Source organism: Aquarana catesbeiana, linkage group LG04, assembly GCF_042186555.1.
Source record: "Aquarana catesbeiana isolate 2022-GZ linkage group LG04, ASM4218655v1, whole genome shotgun sequence".
Lineage (NCBI taxonomy): Eukaryota > Metazoa > Chordata > Amphibia > Anura > Ranidae > Aquarana > Aquarana catesbeiana.
This window is the reverse complement of record NC_133327.1, coordinates 301885833-301911492: the sequence shown is the minus strand read 5'-3', so window position 1 is coordinate 301911492 and position 25660 is coordinate 301885833. Positions and strand designations below refer to the sequence as shown.

The 25660-nt window shown below is 37.7% G+C and overlaps 1 protein-coding gene across 4 annotated transcripts in view; it reads right to left on the bottom strand.

Moving 5' to 3' along the window:
* Positions 1-25660, bottom strand: part of ADGRB3 (adhesion G protein-coupled receptor B3) — a 1384867-nt gene that overhangs the window by 599122 nt on the left and 760085 nt on the right. The window lies entirely within an intron of this gene.

Below are 25660 nucleotides of genomic sequence, written 5' to 3'. Positions count from 1 at the left end.
GAAGAACCAGAACCAGAAGAAAACAAAAATGGAGGATGAAACCGAAGGAAGATAGAAGAAAGAAGAAAGAAGAAGCATTTAAATAAAGGAATTGTCAAAAACTGTCTCTTGTCATTTTTAACATTTTTGACACTTTTTTAGTGAAATGGTAGGGGTACAAGTACCCCCTTACCATTTCACACGGGGGGAAGACCGGGATCTGGGGGTCCCCTTGTTAAAGGTGGCTTCCAGATTTTGATAAGCCCCCCACCCTCAGACTCCCACAACCACCGGCCAGGGTTGTGGGGATGAGGCCCTTGTCCTCATCAACATGGGGACAAGGTGTTTTTGGGGGCTACCCCAAAGCACCCTCCCAATGTTGAGGGCATGTGGCCTGGTATGGTTCAGGAGGGGGGGCGCTCTCTCATCCCCCCTCTTTTCCTGCTGCCTGCCAGGTTGCGTGCTTGGATAAGGGTCTGGTATGGAATTTAGGGGGACCCCCACGTCATTTTTTTTTTAAATTTTGGTTCAGGGTTCCTCTGTGGGGAATTCCCATGCCGTTTTTATTAAAGAAATTTTATGTGTATTGTCGAACCGGCATAGCCGCGAGTAGTTTAAATGACTTTTTTTCCTTTGAAATGTCATTTTGCTGTCAGACTGTTCTAAACACAGGAAACATGCGCCCCTTTACAGGCATACTATAGACACCCCCCAGGTACGAAATTTAAAGGGATAATACACTTTTATTGTTTCACTTTAAGCATTATTAAAATCACTGTTCCCGAAAAACGGCTGTTTTTAAAACTTTTTTTGCATTGATCCATGTCCCCTGGGGCAGGACCCAGGTCCCCAAACACTTTTTATGACAATACCATGAATATAAGCCTTTAAAATTAGCACTTTTGATTTCTCCCATAGACTTTTAAAGGGTGTTCCGTGGCATTCGAATTTGCCGCGAGCACCCCAAATTGTTCGCTGTTCGGCAAACTTGCGAACAGCTGATGTTCGAGTCGAACATGAGTTTGACACGAACTCGAAGCTCATCCCTAATTGTGTGTAAAAACAGAATGGGACCGATTGTGCTCTCTGTATAACACTCCTTTATTTAAAAACTAAAAAAAATAACACTTACAGTACATTAAAAAAACTCCCAAAGTGCTATGAATCAGGTGTATTGTAAAAACATGGGCACATCAATCCTCTTCCTTCATACCATGCGGCTCTAAGGCTCTCAGTTATCACATCAGCACCATAAGCATAACTCCTGCTCCTATACACGTTACGTTCCAAAGAACCGAGCTTCATCAGTCATTTACGATATGCCTGATTCATAGCACTGTGGAAGCTTTTTTAATGTAAGTGTTTATTTTATGAGTTTTTAAATAAAAGAGTGTTATACAGAGAGCACTATTGGTCCCATTCTGTTTTTACAGGCAGTGAGTTTAGCGCTGCCAGAGGAGACTAGAGTGAGGGAGGAGTAAACTTCCATACAGCTCAGAGAGGGGCAACAAGACCTTGATTTATTACGGAGGTCAATGGAATTGAGCACTGGGTGTTGCATGTACTGCACGAATTGCACTAAAAAACAAGTGGAAGATATTGAGAATTTCACAACACATTGACGGAGGACTTTCTTCAGTGGATTTCAATAGATGGACATTTTGTTTGATTAACATATATAATATAGGATGTTCTGTGATGATTTATTTAAATTAAAGAAGCATTAATTTATTATTTTATATTCAGCTGCATCAAGGTATTTATACGATTTGTGAGGAGTGTAGTGAAAGGTCTGTGTGATTTTAACAGCATCTATGTTTAAAGACACATTTATATTATTGTGGGTGGTGACTGTGGTGATTGTTTTTGTACTAAGTTAAATTAACACACCTACTTGGCAAAGCACTAAAAAGCATATCAAGTAGAGCTTATATTTATACACCTTTGGGACTGAGCCAATGGCAAACTCATCAATATAGTGATCCAACTGAAAGAACAATGTTTTAAAAGAGTAGGAAAGGAGCTTTGGGTCCCATTAAGAATTCAGGTAAGGGACTATATTGAAAAGTGCCAAATGAAAAAACAAGCACTTGAATTATACATTTTTTTAGAGGACATTTGATGTTTTTAATACAATTCAGTGCACTAACAGAGCCTGTGTTTTAGTAAGAAACAGCTGTCATTGAAATGTCCACTTCTCCCAATGCCTTATGGTTATATGTCTCTGTCCCTCCAAGTTCTTCACAGCATGGCCAACTGGGAGCCATACAACCTGTTCTCCATTATCTGTTGAAATGAATAATAGGAAGCCTTTCCATAGATGCGTTGTTGCATGCACAAAACCTGAACAGAAGAATTTCAGAGAGGCTGGGTACTAACCAGCAGGCCACACAGCAAGGATTTTCAAAGCACAGAGATGGATAGAATGGTAAATATTTGACTGGGGAAAGGACATTTAAAGAATAACTATACAGTTTTCTATTAAAGCTGAGCTCAGACAGATATACAACACTCTTTAATGCAATTATGTGTTCTATTAAATATATTGCTAAATGCAGCTGGTATAAACATCTGAATTCACTTGACTTCATGTTTTTTTATTCCTTACACAGCAGAATTCATTGTAATTGGAGTGGGAGCAGGACTATCTAGTCCTGACACTACTGCATGGCAGACTCAAGTGATAATAAGTGCAGTAAGAAACCAGGTAAGCAACAAGTTAAGGTAGGTTCAGGGCCAAGCTCTACTATATAAATGAGGCAAAGTAGGGATAAACTATGGTATGTGGCAGCTAAAAAAAATTGGACAGTTGCATACTTGAGGTACATTTTCTGCAAGTACATGCAATACATGTTGATCTTGCCAGAAATATTGAGTCCTTATAACTTCCTATATGCTGAAATAAAATTGTATCAGCCCTCTCTGCTATTTCTGTGAACTACAAGACACCCTTTCCTTTGTAAATGAAATGAGAAGAAGGGAATGTGTTTATAATTCAAATGATAAAAAATACCAAGGTTGACGGCCCTGCTCCTCCATTGATAGAGTACAGAGAGAGTGCAGAGAGAAAGTCTTATAACTCAAGGAAGAAAGTGTGTTGCTGGCAGGATCACCAGGTTAAAATGATAGAAAACAAGGTTGAAAAAAGGAAACTAATGCAGCCACCCCAGGTAAGGACTGGTAATCTGTAATATAATAAATTTTTGTTTTTGAGTTTACACTTTAAATATTTTTTTTATATATTTTTTTACAAAGCAGTGGTTAATACCTGAATTAAACAATAGTACATTAGAGCACATACTGGGGAAGGTAGAAACAACACACAAGGGGTGCAGGGTACTGCAATGCAAGTGACTAGCTGATAGACAGAGAGAGCAGAGTGACAGATAGATGAATTTATCAGTCTACTGCTTTTCCTGTTCATTCATAAGCCTGAGAAGAGACAGGACTTGTAATGCCGCGTACACACGAGCAGACTTTTCGACTGGACTGGTCTGACGAACCGAATACGGCAGGCAATCTGACTGTGTGTGGGCTCCATTGGACCCGCAGCTGACTTTTTCGGTCGATTTTTAGTGTGATTGCGTGTAGGAAAGTCCGTCAGAAAGACTGTCGGACCTTTGTTGCCGAAAAGTCCGCCCTTGTGTACAGGGCATAAGAGTTTGCTGTGTGACAGTGCTGTGTAAATCTGTGACATGGGCAGACAGAAATTGAAATATTTTGGCAGTGAAGTGTATAAAAATATAAGTAAAAATATGTATTGGATCTGTGTATTTAGACATTTGCCTGGAGTTTAGCTATAAGCTCACCTGGTTACATTACAGAACTGTAAAGGAAAATCTGTTTTGTCTTTCGTATAGAATTGCTTTTGCATGACAGCAGACATAATAGATCACTGGATCAATGATAGGCATCTTGGTCTTTTTAAGACCTTCACATGTGGCCTTTGATCACTCCAGGAAACCTCATATTACATTTATGGAGAAAGATTAAGAATTTCAAAGGCTGCTTTCCATCAATGTCTGCTATGATAATAACTCAATATGACATCATGGTAACATGGCAACTTGTTGAAGCAATTTAAGTAGTGTCTATTAAAACTTTTTAGTTAATGAGTAAAAAACTCATAACACACTTAGGTTTACAGAGATTTCTCTACTTACACAGATAGAGCGTTTCTCTAGTTTTATTTTATACAAATTTAAAATGGGGTCTGATTGTTAAATCATATTCATGCAGCTAACAGAAACATTGTAAGTCACAGACTGACCTTGCTCAATGTGTCTAACATACTCATTTGTAAATAAACTGGGACATGAATACAATGTAATGGTAAGGCACTAGTAGATGTGAGGTGCAAAATGTTATAAGTGCCCCCTGCAGCTTTCTGTTTCAAACCGTAATGGAAGTCTAAAAGCCTCAACGCAGTTGACAAGAAGACTTCATTATTCTCCTGAAGCAGCTATGAAACAATAGGCTCTTGAATTCAAATATCACTGTGCTTTTGGAACTCATTTATCTGATCCTTTCTAAAAACAATATAAATTTAAAGAGGCTAGGGAATAATACTCACTAAACACTAGGACCAATCTCTGAAATTCAGCATTCATCAATTCTATGCAGCATCTTATGGATTTGAGAGGGAAGCATATTTCTCGTTAAAGTTTCACTTGATTCAACTTGTATAACACGTTATTGTATGCAATAGTAGCAGCTAGCAGTCAGTCAGGAAATTACCATAGTGTATCCACTTATCTGTGTATCCAATTGTCTTTGTGTGCTAAAAACTCTCTCTGCACATTTAAAGTATCAAAATGCCAGTACTTCTTCCTATTTTGTGACTAAACTAAAGGTTTTACCTTCAAATTCATAAGTGTCACCAATCAGAATTTTCTCTTCTGAAGTTAGACCAGAATATGATGTATTCTTTCTGAGAGAAATATGAGGACTGCCAGTGTTGGTCTCTTTTTGAAAATGTTAGCTGTAAGTCTATTACACTGACCTTTTATTACTTTCAGAAATCTGAACAAAGTTTACATATCAGGCAAGCCAGAAAAAAGTAATAAGTCCATATTTGTATTCTTGTCCTACGATAGTGACTCGAAGGGGTTGATTCACGTAAAGTGGATGTAAACCCGCCACTCACCCAGTATAAACTAATGGCACAGTATTAATGTATATATATATATATATATATATATATATATATATATATATACAAGCCTCCTGCATGTATCCCTACCTTGCAAATTTCCCCCTTTTCAGCTGTGGGAGTCCCGCAAAACTCTGGAATTGGTGGGTGGGTCTCTTTGCTAGAGCTCGGTGGGCAGAGTTGTGATGTCACAAGACTCCCCGCCCACCTCTACACTCTCCTACTGTTTCTACTGGCTCTGGGAGCTGACTGCACCATGAAGATCCTCCTCAATCACACTGAACTTCTGCTGATCTTGAGGATCATGCCCCATGATGAGTAACATCCAGTCAAAACTCAGGAAAGGCACCACATAACTTTAGCATGCCCAATCATGCTGAGGTGTGGAGCAGCCAATCCTGAGAGAGCTTGAGAAGGATAGAGAAGGGATGTGAAGCTGGAATCGTGAATCTCTCTCTGCTCTCATGCTGGTTCATGAGATAAAGAAATCGGATGTCAGTCACAGCAGTGGGGGATGTGGCGACACAAACTTATCTGTGTGTCGGTTTTTAATCTTACTAAAAAAAAGACAAGAGGATTGCTCAGAGCTGGATTAACTCTTTGTGGCAAGACTGGGAACAGATGACTTGACATCCTCTATTGTACCAGGTAGAAGTCTTCATTAAAAACATTTTTTTCAGGTTTACATCCACTTTAAGCAATAGAGGCTGTTACACTGTAAAGGGTATAGTAGTCTTTTTTTTTCACTTGCAGAAAAAATGTTTGCGTAAAGAGAAAAAAACAAGAAAGGTGGGAAAAGACAGGGGAGCTCAATATAGCGTAGTTTTACCTTTTAGGGAGGTAGTCAAAGTTAGTAATATGTTGGTGGGAAAACATACATATAATTCTCATCTGGATAAGTTACATTAAACCACTGGGAACGTCTGCAATCTGACCTCACGCTTGTGGGGAATATGTTTACTTCCATGCATTTGTTTATCCTGGATGGTGGTTGCACTCAATATGGGATCTTTGATGGAACTGTTGGGGAAGTATCTAAAAAATTGCAGTAAGCTTTGTGTTGCAGAGGTACTCGGTATTAATGGGTCACAGAGAGCAATCAAGAGATTTAACATTTTCAGAGAAAGGCTGTTTATTGTAATAAAATATCATATAACTAGGACAAATCTTGACAAATCTGAGAACCCAAGATATAGCTCTGAACACCATATGGGAACTCAATCTTATTACTTTTTTCTGTTTTAAAGAGTTATTAAAGCTTTATTTTTTTAAAGGACATAGGTAGCTGGGCACTGCCATGGGGACATGTACCAAATATTGTTTATTTAGGGAGCAGTACAATATGGTCCCCTAAAAGTGACAAGGTTGTGCTTCTGCCGCTAAATGACAAATTCATGGACAACTTCTGTTTGTAAATCAGGTATTTGATCAGGGATTTGATCAATGATGTTACACAGGATCCTTGGCATTTTTGCTTACAAACAGAAGCTGGTAGGGATATGTCATTACAAGGTGGCAGTGATACCAATGTTAAATGACAGATCCTCTTGTTTGCTTGTTGACAAACAGAAGCAGCTGGGGACCTGCCAATTAGTAGTAATGCTGCTAAATGACAGATGCTTACCAGATGACTGTATTTTTACCTATGAGGCAATATTTATAAACTTATTTAAATAGGATTAACCACTTCAATACAAAACACTTTCACCCCCTTCCTGCCCAGGCCATTTTTAATATTTCAGTGTCACACTTGAATGACAATGAGACACTGTACCCGAATGAATGTTATTATTTTTTGAGACAGATAGAGCTATCTTTTGGTGGTATTTAACCACTTCAGCCCTGGAAGGATTTACCCCCTTCCTGACCAGGCTATTTTTTGAGATACAGCACTGCGTCTCTTTAACTGACAATTGCGCAGTCATGCAACGTTGTACCCAAACAAAATGCATGTTCTTTTTTCCCCACAAATAAAGCTTTCTTTTGGTGGTATGCGGTTTTTATTTTTTGCGTTAAACATCATTTTCTAAATTATTATTCAAATTCTATTTCAGTGTCACAAAGATTAAATATTTTGTTTTTCTGTTTAACTCATGGATGGCATTTTGTCTCAGGGCTCTTTTGATCACTGAAAACAATCTCGGACACCTGTGATAATTAGATTGCCAGGTTCCACATTATTAAGCAGAGCACCATTTTCAAGCAATATGGGGAAGAAAAAGGATCTCTCTGCTGCCAAAAAGAGTGAAATAGTTCAATGCTTTGGACCGGTATGAAAACATTAGATATCTCACGAAAACTTAAGCGTTATCATCGCACTATTAAGAGATTTGGGGCTGATTCAGAGCACAGACGGGTTTCGTGCAGATAAAGGCAAATTGAGGAAGATTTCTGCCAGATCCATGCATTGGATCAAGAGAGCAGCTGCTAAAACACCTGGTGGTGCCTCTGGAGTCCCACGGACATCAAGGTGTAGAGTCCTCCAGAGTCTTGCAACTGTGCATAAACCTTCCATTCGGCCACCACTAACCAATGCTCACAAGCAGAAACGGCTGCATTGGGCAGAAAAATAGATGAAAACTAATTTTCAAACAGTCCTGTTCACTGATGAGTGCCGTGCAACCCTGGATGTTCCAGATGGATGGAGTAGTGGATGGTTGGTGGACGGCCACCCTGTTCCAACAAGGCTGCAACGTCATCAAGGCAGTGGTGGAGTCATGTTTTGGGCCGGAATCATGGAAAGAGAGCTGGTCGGCGCCTTTAGGGTCCCAGAAGGTGTAAAGATGACCTCTGCAAAGTATGTGTGGTTCCTGACTGACCACTTCCTTCCCTGGTACAGAAGGAAGAACTATGCTTTCCATAATAAAATCATCTTCATGCATGACAATGCACCATCTCATGCTGCAAAGAATACCTCTGCATCAATGGCTGCTATGGGGATAAAAGTAGAGAAAGTCATGGTGTGGCCTCCATCCTCCCCTGACCTCAATCCTATTGAGAAGCTTTGGAGCATTCTCAAGCAAAAGATCTATGAGGGTGGGAAGCAGTTTACATCCAAACAGCAGCTCCGGGAGGCTATTCTGACATCTTGCAAACATATTCAAGCAGAAACTGTCCAAAAACTCACACGTTCAATGGATACAAGACTTGTGAAGTTGCTATCAAATAAGGGATCCTATGTTAAAATGTAACGTTACCTGTTAAAATGTTTAAAAAGTTAAAATGTCATTCAAAGTTTGATTGAAATAGCTTTTGATTTCAGTAAATATGCTGCAAACACAACAAATGACAATTTTCAGTTCTTTACAAGCTATAAAGTGTTTTGAAACTTACAGTGTCTAATAATTTGGAACAGTGCATTGTAAGTTTTTAGGAGGTTTGTTCAATAAAATTTGAATTGTACTCTTAATACTTTATAACATGAGAATTATGCTGACTGTTGTTTACATCAATTATTTAGGCAAGTGAAAAAAATATCATTGGCATAATAATTTGGAAAAGGGGGTGTAAACAAAGAGCGACAATTTTGAAAAAAAAACCCACACTATTGTGTACTTTTCGCTGTAATAAATATCCAAAAAAAAATGTCTTCATCAGTTTAGGCTGATATGTATTCTTCTACATATTTTTGGTAAAAAAAATCGCAATAAGCGTATATATTTATTGATTTGTGAAAAAGTTATGGCGCCTACAAAACAGGGGATAGATTTATGTAATTTTTAAAATTTTTTTTTACTAGTAAGGGATGCGATCTGCAATTTTTATTGGGACTGTGACATTGCAGCGGGCAGTCACTTTTGATACTTTTTTGGGACCATTGGCATTTATACAGCAATCAGAGCTAAAAATAGCCACTGATTACTGTATAAATGTCACTGGTAGGGAATGGGGTTAACACTAGGGGGCAATAAAGGTGTTAAATTAGTTCCCTCACTGTGTATTCTAACTGTGGGGGGGATGGGAGTGACTAGAGGATGAGACAGATCATTGTTCCTACTTAGTAGGAACACACAATCTGTCTCCTCTTCCCTGACAGAAGAGAGATTACACACACACACATCCTCTTTCTCGTTCGGCTCCCGGGACATGGGTACACATGCCTACAATAGCTTCTTAAAGAGCTGATGTATACCTACAGCAATTTGCGCAGCCATGCCAACCTGCCACAGTATAACTGTGATGCTCGGTCGGCTATCGGTTAAACACCACTGGGTTTTAGATTTTTTGTTATAAAAAAAGACAATCTTTCTTAGTTTTTGTTATAACATTTTGAAAATAAATAAGATTTCTTTATCAATTTAGTCCAAAAATTTATTCTACTTTTCTTTGGTAACAATAACTCAAATCAGTGTATATTATGTAGTCTGTGTGAAAGTCATACAGTCTACAAACTATGGTATACATATTTGAAAATTGATTAGTCTTGTTGTACTGACTCATTTATTGAGGCCCTAAATTACCAAGACAATACAAATACCTCCAAATGACTCATTTTTGGTAAGTAGACAGTCCAAGGTATTTAATAAGAGTAATTGTGAGTTTTTTTTAGTTTTTTTCACAATTTTTTGGAAAATAAAGAAATTAAATGTTTTTTTAAACAAAGTTGCAATTTTAACAAGCTATGTCTAGCACACAGCATAGGCATATTTACTGGATGATTACATTCCATACTTCTATGCCTCCCGAGTATAGGCATACCACATGTGTGAAACTTTTTCACAGCCTAGAACCGTAGAGGGGCCCAAAATCCAAGTATTATCTTTGGGCTTTTTTTTTGCCACAAGTTTTTAGAAAAATGCAGGAATGAAAGTAAAACTGATTTTTTTTTCACAAAGTCAATTAATAAGATATTTATAACATACATCATAGGCATACTTAGACTTACACCCCAAAACACATTCTTCCACTCCACCTGAGTATGCAGATACCACATGTGTGAGACGTTTTCACACCTAGCCACACAGAAGGGCCCACAATCATCTAAGGAGCACCTTCAGGTTTTATAGTGAATGAGGTCGCTTGTGTAGGATCCAAGGGGTTAAAGCAGGTAGTGAAGAGGTGATACAATGCCTCTTCACTGCCTGCCAAATGCTCTCCAAAGAGCAATCAGAACATGGATGGCACTTCAGAGAACACATGTAAAAAAGTTCTTATGGTAAAACTATGACTGGTGTGGTGGTTATCAGGGACTCTGCAGCTAGTGTGGTGGCGATCACCAGTAATTTTTGTGGCGGCAATCATGGAAACTGTAACGGTGTGGCAGTCTTTAGGAACAATATGGCTGCTATGGCGGTGATCAGAGACACTGTAACTGGTGTAGCAGTCTTTAGGAACAATATGGCCGCTATGTCGGTGATCAGAGACACTGTAACCGGTGTAGCAGTCTTTAGGAACAATATGGCTGCTGTGGCGGGGATCAGAGATACTGTAACTGATGTAGCAGTGATCAGGGACACAGTAATTGGCGTGGCCATGATCAGGGAAACTTTAACAGGTGTGGAGGTGATTAGTGACAATATGGCTGGTGTGGTGGTGATCAGGGCATTTGTGATTGGTACAGAGATCACCTAGATCATATTAGTAAACAATACCATCATGGATGACAGTTGTTTAATAGTGGGCATGTGATTTCTGTGATTAAACATATGATACCTGAGCCAATCACAGTGACCCAGTACTGACAAGTATGATCTGCTGTGTCCAGTTGTCACAGATCTCACTGCTGCATGCCCCGGGGGGTGTGTGCAAGGTGTACGAGTGGGAGGAAGTACAGGTACATCCTCCCAGAACTACAGAGCCCCCACCTGACCATTTATATATATTGGTCAGGTGGGAAGTGGTTAATTTGTAATATGCACCTAATTATTTATATGGTATACATTTCTTTATACCAATCATGTATTGAGTATATATTTTCATCTTGATGGATTTTGTTTACCACATGAATTTAGGATTATTATTTTATTTATTCACTGTCTTGACTGCTATAATATAGTTTTCAACTATGAGGCAGTATTTATGAATTTAGACTATGCATCTACCGTATTATATGTATTTCTGTTTCTTTACACATACTTATACAGCCCAACCATCCACTCACATCACTATCAAAATTTTTCCAATTATATTAAGTTATAGTTTCCTCCAAAGTGACACTCCTGCTACTTTTTCTAGCTTTGAATATAGAAGAAAGAGTTTCAACTTGTCAAGTTTTTATTCTCACTTTCGGTCTAGACGACTGTCGTGTGACAGTGAAGAAAAAAATAAATATTTTAGATTTGCTAAAGAAAACAGGTATAGAGGGGAATTCTCCCAATGGGGATACAACAGGGGGTTTCAGGACTTTCAAAGATGGGGTTTTCCCTCTCTTTTTAAAATCCCTCACAGGTAGTAAGTAGATGTTTCCCAAATTAGGTCACACATAACTACAAAAACCTATGGCTTTAACCCTTCCCCCTCTATGTAAAACTAGACAATATGTTTGGGTTGGAGTTCCATTTCAAACAGAATGTCTTCTGAGGGTATTACACACTTTACTGCTTTTAGAAACAATATTGTTTCACCAACACAGACAACAGTACTCTGTCCTTTATTTACATCTATACTTTTTATTGATTTCTGTGTTATGACAGTATACAGCACTCTATAAGGCAAATAAAACCTCTTGCTTTAGACTCTAAACCAGAGAGATAACAGAATTATGGGGCTTATTTACTAAAGTGTGACATGCAATGAAATGATCCTATGCCAAAGTACGTGGAAAGTGAACTAAAGAGAATTATGCGCAGTGTAATTTAAAAGAAAAATAGAGAAACGAACGTAGGTTTGCACTAGTTCACTTTACACTTTAGTAAATGTGATCCAATTTTATTTCAGTTCACCTAATTTCACTGCACTTCATACTTAAGCAAATCTTTCCACCTGTCATATGAGTACACAAACAAACTGTATCTTATATGGTCAGTAAGGACAAAGTATGTTTTTATATCTTTGCTAGTAAACTGAAGTACTTGGGTGAAAGCCACAACGTCTTAAAGAGAAAATCTAACCCATTTTCTCTAGTAAGGAAAGAAACCATATCACATTTCTGCAAAGTAATAGTAATAATTACCAAGATAATACACTGATATTTTCCTCTTTTTTGGGAAGGTTCTGTATGTGAAAACATCCTGACATTTTGCTAAGATAAGAACATTCTTGCACATTCAAGGACATGAAAACCTACAAATGACAATTGAAAATCTTCTTAGTTACAGTTTTTAGGTTGATTGCTGATTCTGACTACTTAATAGTGCTAAATAAATGAACATAATTGTGGTGTAAATACTTGTAAAGCTTACCAGATTTTGAATATATTGTATGTATTTGCTGCATAATCCAAAAGTAGATTTAAAAAAGCTTAAACCCAATTTGAATGTAATGAGATTGCTAAACTAAAAACAAATGTTTATTCAATGTTCAAAGCACTAATGCTAATTTTCATGCCTTGATGAGTTTGTTGTCAAATGCAATTCCCAAAGATTTGATTAATGATTCCCTTTACTCCGATTAAGCTTACAAGGTTTCTTTTTTTTGTGAATGGAAATAAAAATATAGCCTTGCTAATTTCTTACCTGTGTATTTATTATTGAAAAATGTATTTGTTTACTGCAAGAGTGGCACCAGAAAAGCCAAATGTATTATTATTATCTTTTTGTAAAAAAATTGCACACATATACACATTGAGACTGACAATGGCATAGCTGAGCTGATCTGTAATGCCTTCATTGACAATAAAAAAAAAACAAGCAGCTTTGTCTCAGTGAGATAAAGGTGCAGGAAAAAAATGAATAAATGTAAAGTTGCAAAAATTGCAAAAGTTTCAAAGAGAAAACTGTAAAAATAATTCAGAGCTTTTACTTAATCGTGTAAGGTGTCTGTAGCTGTGTGTATAAACACAAAACTTTCTTGATCCATAAGAATTTCACTGTGCAATACGTACAATGCATTTTGCTACACTGTTGAACAAAGTTATGTAATACAAATGACTAGTTTCCACTTAGGTTACAATTTGCTTGTGTGACATCACCTCTCTATATTCACTAAGTTAAAGCACATGTACATTTGCCAGTTGTGGTTTTGAGATCACATTGGCTTTAATCACTAGAAATAATGGATCTTATAGAAAATAATTATAGTTGTATTGAAGATAAATCTATCCTTATCTCAGAACATAAGTTAACAAGATATACATGGATATCACAGATATCATAGTCAGGAAGTTTAAAGAATAGGTTCACCTTTCATAACATGTTCCATGTTACACCCATATTTGGGGTGTAACATGGAACATGTTATGAATGCACTGGCCCCCGCACATCCCCGATCCCCACTGTGCCAGCTAGCAGGGGTTTTTCTCCACCCGCTAACTGTCAAACTTTTAAAAAAGAGTGACATGGCCACATCACTCATTCAGAACACTCTGTGAATGGAAAACTAAAAGGTCCAACAGCCTTTGCAGCTGTTGGCTTGTAGTTTTCAATAATCTACCACGGTGCTGTAAGCACCGTGTAGTTCATTCATTCTACCTGCCAGCATGTATCAGCTTCCTCCTATGAGGTATGAAGAAGCAGATATACTGACAGGCCTGCAGGAGACCTGTATGGCATTAGACAGGCTCTGCAACAAAAAAGTAAAAAATGCACATTTTTTTAACTGCAAAAAAATTGTGCATTTATTATTTTTTCCTAAAAGGTGAACTTATCCTTTAAGCAGCTAGGCCAATTAAATAGGAGAGTACAAAAAGCAATAATGACATGCAACTATTTAGGTCACTGGAAGTTTCATTCTGCTTGGTTGCAAACTCAGATTTGAGATTTACCAACCTTTCTCAGTGCTTTAAAAACATAGAAATAATACTTAAAAAAAAGAAAAAATATATATATAGATATATATATATAGATATATCTATATATATATATCTATATATAAATATATATAGATCTATCTATCTATCTATCTATCTATCTATCTATCTATCTATCTATCTATCTATCTATCTATCTATCTATATCTATAGATACATGTATCTATATATATATATATATATATATATATATATATATATATACTGCTCAAAAAAATTAAAGGAACACTTTGAAAACACATCAGATCTCAATGGGGAAAAATATTATGCTGGATATCTATACTAATATGGACTGGGTAATCTGTTAGGAAGGAAAGGATGCCACATCGTTTGATGGAAATTAAAGTTATCCACCTAAAGATAGACTTGTGCATTCGTTTTCGTCCAAATGCATTTTCCTCCGAATTTCAGGTATTTTCGTTATCGTTTTAATAAACGATAACGAAAGTGCAGGATCCGAAAAATGAAAGATCCGACATAAATAAATGCTTTATTTTAGTTTTTGTTGCGAGAACAGTTCAATATAGATAGGAGATTCGATATGATGCTGACAATAACAATCTGTGTCCATCGAACCTGTGGTCGAATGTGCCTAACCTTAACTCTATTAAAAGATTCGACATAAAGAGAAAAGATTGCTGCTGGAATTGGGTGGGGGAGGTAAAATAAAAATGATGATGATGAATGTTATTGGCTGATTGTAACCAAAGAGGAGGAGCAGTAAAATATCTAGAACTAAGTACACACGCACAGCCAACTGAATAAGCGCTGAATGATCTCCCTGAGAAAGGAAGATCGCTGGTGATCAGCCTTGATGTGTCAGAAGGTGTGGTATTGCCAGAAGGGTCATGGTTATCTGGAATCAGGGAACCCATACACCAACGGCTCACTTGGAGTATTTACAGTTACTGAAGAAAATTGCTGGTGTTCTTTTGATCCGGCTGGAGTCAACTATGGTGAAGTGCTGTGTCTAAATGCTTCCTTGTGATGTGCTCTTTTGATTGCTTTAACAATGTACGTATAATGTTTGTAGGGGGGTCTTTGTGTGATGTGAAGGGCTTTTGTATCAAATAAACAGGATTACGCTATGTGCGCTTTTCTTTTGTTGTCTGGTGATTTATGAGCCCTGACCATCTTGGATTCCTCTGGAGGGTTGCTGACAGTGGCTGGTGGCTTGGATTTCTCCTTTCTTGGATGCTTATAATTATTTAGGCTTTGGTGAGTTTAACCCCCTCAGGGGAGTGTGTTCTCACAGGGTGGAAGTGGATGGATCGGTGGAAGGTGCACGCTGAACTTCTCTACTTTGATCACCTATGAACACTATCTGAACCATTGTGCTTACTGCTCTTCTCTCTTTAAGGACTTTTTTTGCATGTGTAGTTGGCCACATTATCCGTTTAGCTCAACACTAGCGCTGTTTTTAGTGTGTTACAATGATCATTTTGTTGATTTTGTTATGCCACTATCTATGATGATATTACTTTCACTTACGTTTTGCTAGCAGAGAGAGACACACACACTGAATCATTTCAGAAGACAGTCAATCTTAGCTGGTCCGTTTGTCAGAGAACCTGAATTATTTAGCAATTAAGCATAAGCACAGCATCAGAACAATACTGAAGCAAGCTACAGTTCAACTTAACTTTTTCATAATAATCTGCTGCTATTGTGTTAGTGTTGCAAACTTGATAGTGATATTAGTGTTACTAGTGTTGTGATAGCCTCAGAGGCTGCCCATGTTGTAGGGGGGGATTCATTATTATAGATTCTATATTATAGATTGAGATTCTATATAGATTCTATATACCCTATCTTGTTACCTGTCTGATCAGTGATCACTATCACCAGTCCATTTTCTGTTTGAATTATATACATTCAACATGAACGACGAAGATTCGACAAAGCAGCGAAAAACATACAAACATTGAATCTTTGGCTTATGGTGTCTGTCGAAAGTTCTAAGAAGATTTGACGGAGCAGCTAAACTATACGGCGTCGTACAGTTTAGCTGCTACGTCGAATCTTCTTTGAACATTCGACAGACACCATAAGCCTTCAATGACAGATTCGACCTTAATTAATTTGGATTTTTGGACAAATGCAATTTTTAACGAAAAACAAAATAAATAAAAATGAATTTCGGGAGTAACTAAATAAATTTATTTTTCAGACGAAAACAAAATTCCGAAACGAAATATTTCAGTGTGCACATGTCTACCTACAGAAGGCTGAATTCAAAGACACCCTGGGGGCATGCTCCTAATGAAACGAGGGATGGTGTCCTGGGGTATTTCCTCCCAGATCTGGACAAAGGCATCACTGAGTTCCTGAACAGACTGAGGTGTAACCTGGCAGCATTGGATGGACCAAAACATAATGTCCCAGAGGTGTTCTATTAGATTTAGGTCAGGCGAGCGTTGGGCCATTCAGTAGTATAAATTCTTTCATCCTCCAGGAACTGGCTGCATACTCTCACCACATGAGGCCGGGCATTGCACCAGGAGGAACCCAGGACCCACCGAACCAGTGTAGGGTCTGACAATGGGTCCAAGGATTTCATCCCAATACCTAATGGCACTCAGGGTGCCATTGTCTAGCCTGTAGAGGTCTGTGCATCCCTCCATGGATATGCCTCCCCAGACCATCACTGACCCACAACCAAACCGGTCATGCTGAATGATGTTACAGGTAGTATAACATTCTCCATGGCTTCTTAAGACCCTTTCACATCTGTCACGTGTGCTCAGGGTGAACCTGCTCTCATCTGTGAAAAGCTCAGTGCGCCAGTGGCGGACCTGCCAATTCTGGTGTTCAATAGCAAATGCCAATCGAGCTCCATGGTGCCAGGCAGTGAGTACGGGGCCCACGAGAAGATGTTTGGCCCTCAGGCCACCCTCATGAAGTCTGTTTTTTGTGATTGTTTGGTCAGAAACATTCACACCAGTGGCCTGCTGGGGGTCCTTTTGTAGAGCTCTGGCAGTGCTCATCCTGTTCCTCCTTGCACAAGGAAGCAGATACCGGTCCTATTGATGGTTTAAGGACTTTCTATGGCCCTGTCCAGCTCTCCTAGAATAACTGCCTGTCTCCTGGAATCTCTTCCATGCTCTTGAGACTGTGCTGGGAGACTCTGCAAGCCTTCTGGCAATGGCACGTACGGATGTGCCATCCTGGAGGAATTGGACTGCCTGTGCAACTTCTATAGGGTCCAGGTATCACCTCATGCTACCAGTAGTGACTCTGACCATAGGCAGATACAAAACTAGTAAAAAACAGTCAGTGGCCTCCACCTGTAAAACCATTCCTGTTTTGGAGGTTGTCTCATTGTTGCCCATCTAGTGCACCTGTTGTTAATTTAATTAACATCAAAGCAGCTGAAACTGATTAACAACCCCCTCTGATACTTAACTGACCAGATCAATATCCCATGAGTTTAAATGACTTTATACTATGCTCTGATCGAAAAGTGTTCCTTTAATTTTTTCGAGCAGGTGTGTGTGTATATATATATATATATATATATATATATATATATATATATTTTTTTTGCTGGAGTCCAAAGTCAGTAAATATAGCTTTAGATAAGATTCAAATAAAAAAATGCATGCTAATATATACATTTATAGATGCCTGTTCTGGTACTATGCAATATCCGATGGAAATACAGGCATTAAAGTAAGCATAATTTTCTTATGTGTGCTATACAGTTTTAAAAGGCCTCAGGAGTGAGCATCCTATTAGTTTGTAGAATAAAAGTTACTTGTACATTACCATGGTTACCACATTCTATCTTTTAGCAGTGGACGATGAAATGAAAGAAAAGCAGAACTCTCAGGCACTGAGGATTTACAATTTACAACTTTTGCTTTTGAACGATGAAAAAAGAAATGCAATATGTGAAATGACTTTGGAAGTGTGAAATTCACTGACAACTGCAGCCTTGATCAATCTCGGGTTTTGAGTCGAATGTTGTCAGAACAGCATGTGCACATATGTTATCAATGGGCTGCTAGTTGTTTTTCAAAAGATCAGAAAAACTACAGAATAAAATGTCAGTACAAAAAACATTGGTAGTGTGATTTACTCAAGTAATTCAATTTGTGTAAAAACTATTTCAAATGGTTCAGATTGTAGGAAGCACATTATCATACATTAACTAGGTGACATGAATTATCAAAACTGAGCATCTCAAGTAGCAAGCTGGGGTTAACAAAAGACAAGACAAAACAAAAAATGTGCCCAAAAAGATGTGGTCTTCATCTGTTTATCATTGCCAGATAGTCAGTTTTGTACCCAAAACAGCTAAAAAATAGAATGCATTTCAATGAACACGTTAACATATACTGTATAAGCACAAAGTAACAGTAAATAAAAACAAAAATCTTTTTTTTTTGTTAGGAAACTTTAGTACTTTAAATGAACACGAGTTCATTATGTACTAGTCCATAATGCATTAAATACCCCAATGCACCCCACGGGAGTGTTCTTTGTGATTTTGAAGCATTTCATTTTTTAAGGTTTTTTCAGGCAAATACAGGTGTATTACAAGTATTTTTGTAGGTGAATCAAGCTTCTAAAATGTGTTTCCTAAGCTGGGCAAAGGGAATAAAGAAGTTCTACAGGAGTAGAGGAATTCATCTGGTATAAAAAAGTCACAAAAACATGCCAAAACGTGCGTATTGCGTATTTACAAGTAATCCCACTGAAGTCTATGGGATCCAAAACACTTGCATATGCTAAAAAAAGAAGAAAAAAAAACTTTTTAGAGCACGAGGCATAAAAGGCTTAAAATGTAGAGGGGATTGAGTGTACAAGTATGAACAGTGTGAATAAGGAAAATTAGAATGCGTGGAAGAATTCTGCAAGTAAGGCATAGTTAGCCATAGAGAAACAAGCAGACAAATGCTCAAGTGTGAATGGGGTTCAGTGTTCTGATGAGGAAAACTGCAGTGTCTGCATTTCTTTAAACATATTTAACTCTTGGAGAGTCTCTCACCAAAACTGAAATTCCTATTGCAGGGGGTGCCTAAAAGTAGACTTGAAACCTACTACAGATGTCTGAAAAAATCAGTGAGCCAATCACACAAGCAGGAAATTACATTTATGGTGACATTACATATATAAACAGCATACATAACACCTCCAGGTTGCCATATTGCATCACGTTTTTGTGACAGTTTTAGAAAATTATGGCAGCTTCAGCTTGAAATTGAAAGATAACTTTTTTTAATGTTTAATTACAAAAAAATTTGTTTAGCAATTGTATAGGCTATATTCTTTTTTATAATGAAAGGAGAGTTTTAAAAGTTCCCTTCGGAACAACATGAAGGTTATTTCATTTTTTTTCTCCTTCAAATATTTCTGCAAATACATACACACTCGGCTATTTATATCTATAGAGCAGGGAAGAAGGAATCCAGTTGGCTTATATTGAAAAAGAGAAAGTAAATGACTAATGCATTGCCCAGATCAATAAGGTGGGCCTATCTGGTGCCCTCTCCTGGTACATGTTTATGAGAGTCAATTTCTCATCAGGACATAGACACTTAGTCCCAGTGCCTAGTGCCCACCACTGTTAGCTATTAGAGGCAAGCCTGGATTAATTGCTGATTTGAATAAATTATATTGGTGGAACCATTTTAAGAAAGCGTACCCAAGACAATCTGTCTCAAAAGTACTTTCGACTTATTTCACAAAGACTGATAATAGTAGTCAAAATCAGAATGAGGCTTAGGTCAATATCCTATAATACCTTATAATGCATGCGTTACATTAATAGACACAAATCACATCTAAAATGAATTCATGGAAGTCAAATGAATTATCAGGACCGAAAAACAGACATTTACTAATCCATAATCTTAACTAAATACCAAAATCTCTAAATCTGAATTTAACCCGTTAACATCAATGCTAAAAGGTGAATTTTATACTATCACAATGCTAAATGTTGTATTATCATTGCAATAAATACTATCTAGAAATTAATAGTAAAAGAAAAGATTAAAACTTGCGCTCAGTGTATGGGACTGCAGCAATCACAAATGTTTGCATAAAGGACATAAAAAATAAAATAAAACAAAAATAAGTGTGCGTGTTCCCTTTAAATGCAATCACTTATGCCCTGTACACACGGGCAGACTTTTCGGCAACAAAGATCCGACAGTCTTTCCGACCGCCTTTTGATGGACTTCCGACGGACTTTTGAACGAACGGACTTGCCTACACATGATCACACCAAAGTCTGATGGATTTGTATGTGATGACGTACAACTGGACTAAAATAAGGAAGTTGATAGCCAGTAGCCAATAGCTGCCCTAGTGTCGGTTTTCATCCGTCGGACTAGCATACAGGCGAGCGGATTTTTCGACCGGACTCGAGTCCGTCAGACAAATTTAAAACATGTTCCAAATCTAAAGATCGTCAGATTTTCGACCAAAAAAGTCAGCTGCAGGCCTGATGGAGCTCACACATGGTCAGATTGTCTGCCGGATTTGGTCTGTTGGACCAGTCCGGTCGAAAAGTTTGCTCGTGTGTACGCGGCATAAGTGAAACAAAACCAAAAAACATAAACATGAATAATAAGAGCAAAGCATAAATATATGTGTGCCATAAAATCAAAAAGTTATATCAAAAGTTATATCAAGTTCACCAGTGAATCAAGGTGCTTTAAGTGACATTCAAATGAATATAAGTGCTTCCAGTGATCACGTGCCGCTCCCCCATGCACAGCCTCTTACCGGAGAAAAGATCACAGAGTGCTTTGAATAATACTGAAGATCCCACCAATCAGCTTCTGTATGATAACAACAGAGGATATCTGTCTCCTTAGCCCACACTCAAATTCACAGATAGTGAATAAATTATACAAAGGAGACGTCTTATAGTGCAGTACAGATTAAAACATTTATTGTGTTTAAAAAGTATTGTACTCACACATTCAGAAAGTACAAGCAAACGGTGAAGAGTATACACAGCGACGTCACAGGACCAGCTGATGTGCAAGTTGACGTCACAGAGCAGCTCCACATGACAAGCTCCCTGAACAAGCGTCCTCAAAAAAGTGCAATACTTTTCAAATAAATGATGTTTAAGCTGTACTGCATTATGAGATCTCTTCTCTGGTAAGAGGCTGTGCATGGAGGAGCAGCAACTGAACACTGGAAACACTTATATTCATTTGAATGTCACTTAAAGCACCTTGAGTCACTGGTGGACTTTTGATATCATTTTTGGATTATAAAGCACAGATATATTTATGTTTTGCTCTCGTTATTCATGTTTATTTTTTTTGGTTTTGTTTCACTTAGTGATTTTAGCATTTAATCACTTGTCGATCATATATTGTACATATATGGAGGCAAGGCGGCTCCCCTGGGCAGGATCATTTACCTGTAGGTGATCCAGCACTTTCGGGTCTGAGGCGTGCATGTGCTCCGCCGGCAACCTGCTCCACTGTGATTGGACACAGCGGAAGCCAATCGACCAACTATTCATAAACAAGGCAGATCACCATTCTGTGAGAAGGGAAGGTTGTGATCCTGTGTTTCTACAAAGCAGGAACACCAATCTCTGTTTTCCCATAGTAAAAGAACCCCCACACAGTTAGCAAGCACTCTCTAGGCACACATTTAACCCTTTGATTGCCCCTGATGTTAACCCCTTTCCTGTCAATGTCATTAGTACAGTGACAGTGCATATGTTTAGCAATATTCACTGTATTAGTGTCAATGGTCCCCAAAAAGTGTCACTTAGTGTCTAATTATTCCACCGCATGTCGTAGTCCTGCTATAAGTCACTAACCATCGCCATTACTATTAAAAATAAATAAATAGATAAAAATTCATTATAATTCATTATAACTTTCATTATAACTTTTGCGCAAAACAAACAATATACATTTATTGGGACTTTTTTTTACCAAAAACATGTAGCAGAATATATATTGGCCTAAACTGATAAAGAAATTCGTTTTTTTTCCATTTTTTAATTGGATATATTTTATAAAAGAAAGTAAGAAATATTGTTCTTTTCTTTTAAAATTGCCTGTCTTTTTTGTTTATAGTGCAAAACACAAAAAACGCATAGGTGATCAAATACCACCAAAAGAAAGCTCTATTTGTGGGAAAAAAAAAGGACATACATTTTATGTGGGTACAGTGTTGCACAACTGCACAATTGTCAGTTAAAGTAATGCAGTGTCATATCACAAAAATGGCCTGGTCATGAAGGGGGGTAAACCTTCCAGCAGGCAAGTGGTTAAAGGGAACACACATTCTTACTTTTGTTTTAATTAATAAATACTATCCAAAACTAATGGCGACAATACTATTATATTGAAAATGTCACGTGTTGCAGCTATGGGCAAAAACCAAAAGAATGCCCTCTCTTAGAATAATCACTTGGTTTACTATTATTTAATTCACCAACAGCCTTCTTTAATCAGTGTGACTTGCCATACAAAATAAATAGAGCTTTCACAAAGAAATTTCACTGAATAAACTTGCAAATTCTGGTAATAAGATCTCTGTAGTTTTTTTACTTGACCAGAAAAATAGTTAGTTAGAACATGGTATACATTGCTTTTGTATTATTAAAGAATAACTGCTAGATTTAAATAAAGGGAAAATCATAAAAAATATAGCAAAAGTATCTTTACGTGCCGGTTCACACTGGGACGACTTGTCAGGCGACTTAGCTGCCTGACAAGTCACGTCCCATTCTGTACAATGGAACCGTTCTAATCGGAGTGACGCAAGCCGCTCCGACTTAGAAAAAGGTTCCTGTACGACTTTGGGGGTGACTTGAGGTGACTTGCATTGACTTCTATACAGAAGTCATTTTGCAAGTTGCCGCTCCTGTCGTGTCCAGGTCGCCTGAGGCAGTCGCGCTGCAAGTCGTGCTGCCTCAGTGTGAACCGACGCTAAGCGAAAATAAAATATATTGTGTATAATTAACTTTTAATTCTTGGCAGATTGTTCCCAGGGGAATATATCAACAGCCATTTCTTTTGAAAATCTTTTCAAAATTCATTTGTTTATGTGCTAAAATGCACATCATAATTTAGGCTACTATCTGCTATCCGCTGAAAAACGCATTTGCATTTTGGCGCTTTTTTAAAATGCTTGTTGTGCAGTTTTTAACTCCTTTACGCCTAAGAGTAAAACAAGGGATGTAGTCACACCCTGGGTAAGATCTTACACAGCCTCTATGTGATCAAGCATATATTCTTTCTATTATGTTGTTGTTATAATTAATATTTTCCTTTCTGTAGAAAAAAATATTGTGCTCACTCTCTAAAACTCCTAAGGAAGTGGACCTTCTCTGCGAAACATGTCGAGAAGAATCTGGATACATGTCATGTGATAGGTTTTAAAGTATCAGCCTTTTACCTTTTGTTATATTATTGTCCAGTTAATAGAGAGCATTTGGGTGTCCTCTTGTTTGTATGTGTTTTTAAAATTGTTGTAATAAACATTACCTTTTACACATCTATCCATGTGTTGAAGTCTTTACACAGTACCATTAAAGTCCATGATAGCCTCAATAAATAGTTTTTCTATAAATGAATACAGGACGTAGGTACTTTTAACATACATTTTTTGGCACACTCTCTGCATAAGAGTAAAACAAATCTAAATGCCTGAACACAATTTTGAAACTTTGACATGTGTAGGTTTTTTTTTCTTTATTTTTTATTTTATTTTTTTTTTTATTTATAATTTTTTTACACATACTTTTTTTCCCTCTCTGCAAAGAAAGAAAAAGATACATTATGTCTTTCCTGTGTGGCGTGCTCCCAGCACAAATGTAGACACGCCGGCATATATGTGGTCCCATGAAAAAATTCCCAGTGCAGTGTGGCCACATGTATGTGTTATGTCGGCAGGAAGGGGTTAAAGGGCATGTGACTGTTTTTGCCACAATTTTTATTACATTTTCCATTGCTTTCAATGGAAAGATACATTTTTGGTGCATTTTTTTAACTCCCCAAACATGCTCCAAAAATGCTGCAAACAGGATTTATTTCACTGCAACAGAAGCACACGGTGTGATCACATTCATTGTTTTTACAGAGAATATTTTTTTCAGATACGGGTTGTAAACCCTTGTGTTTTTTCACCTTAATGCATCCTATGCATTAAGGTGAAAAAACACCTGGTGGTGACGGGACCCCCCCAGCCCCCCAATTTTACTTACCTGAGCCCTGGAACTTCATCCGGTGGGGACGCGCTCGTCCTCTTCCTGGGGGGGGTTCTTGGCTCTTGATTGTATAGATTGATAGCAGCGCAGCCATTGGCTCCCACTGTTGTCAATCAAATCCAATGATGCGAGCAGGGCCAAGTCATACATTCGGCGGCTATGAATGCAACCTAACCCCCTGGGAGAGCGCTTCTCCTAGGTGGTTATCTGATGTGTGGAGGAGCCACGGGAGCCGCCGAGGGACCCCAGAAGACGGTGTTCAGGCCACTCTGTGCAAAATGAGCTGCACAGTGGAGGTAAGTATGACATGTTTGTTATTTTTTTTTTAAATAAACAAAGCTTTACAATCACTTTAAGCTTTTCAGACACTTTTAACACAAAATCACTTTGTAAAACCCCTGAGTGTGAAAGCAGCCTTATTGTTAACTCCTTCAGGTCCTAATGCCTATCAAGGTGTATCAATACAGTTTGTTTGCTTACTAACAATACTATTATTAGCAGTCTTGTGTTTTATCTCTGTGGATGTTGTAAGTCCCATGCAGCTACCATTCTCCAATGAATTGTCCAGAACAGCTTTCTGCTTGTTTAGACTTCAGCTTCAGGGTAGGGATTGATGTAAATCCCCTCTGGGAAATGGTTTTCAAGCATATCTAACCTCAAGAACAAAATATATAATATATTTCAGCTTACTAGTCCTCGTGGTGGTGGTTACATTCGTTTTCTATGTTTAGGAATTTTTCCTTTACTTTCCCGTCAATTCTTCCACTAACACAGTAGCTAGAGTGACATTGCTTGTTACCATATTGCATCTATATAGGAGCAGTTTTGTCACCTTAAGACAGGACTTCAGAAAACCTCCCTTTTTTATGTGCTTCTAAATATAGGTTTAAATGCTCTGAGGCTTACAGAGAGAGAGCTGGGAGCAATATTGCTGAGGTATTTTTTACACTTACTAAATTGATATAACAAAATGTTATAATAGTATATTAAATGGACTAAAAATGAGCAAATAAGAGGAGAAAATTATTGGGATATGCATACGCTTTATGTGTACAGGGTGTGTGTATGTGTGTTGAGTCTGACCTTTTCTACACATTTGGACAGAAAAACATTAGATCTTCATTGAAACAGGGAGATACTTGAATAAACTTGAACAAATGGCACATAAAATTAACATATTTATTCTAAAAAAATGAATGAAAGGGCAGTTTTGTCACCTGGAATAAGTATATACACACCTACAATTACCATCCTTTTAAACCTGTGAAAATAGAATTAGGTGTTCTAACTTGGATGCTAATGATTAGAAACTTCTTAGGGAGTATGCATGTGAAAGCTGTCTTTTTTAAACCTCAGGTATCTAGAGTCCGGTGTTTAGTTTGCTATTGACATCTGTGATGTCATCATGCCAAGATCAAAATAG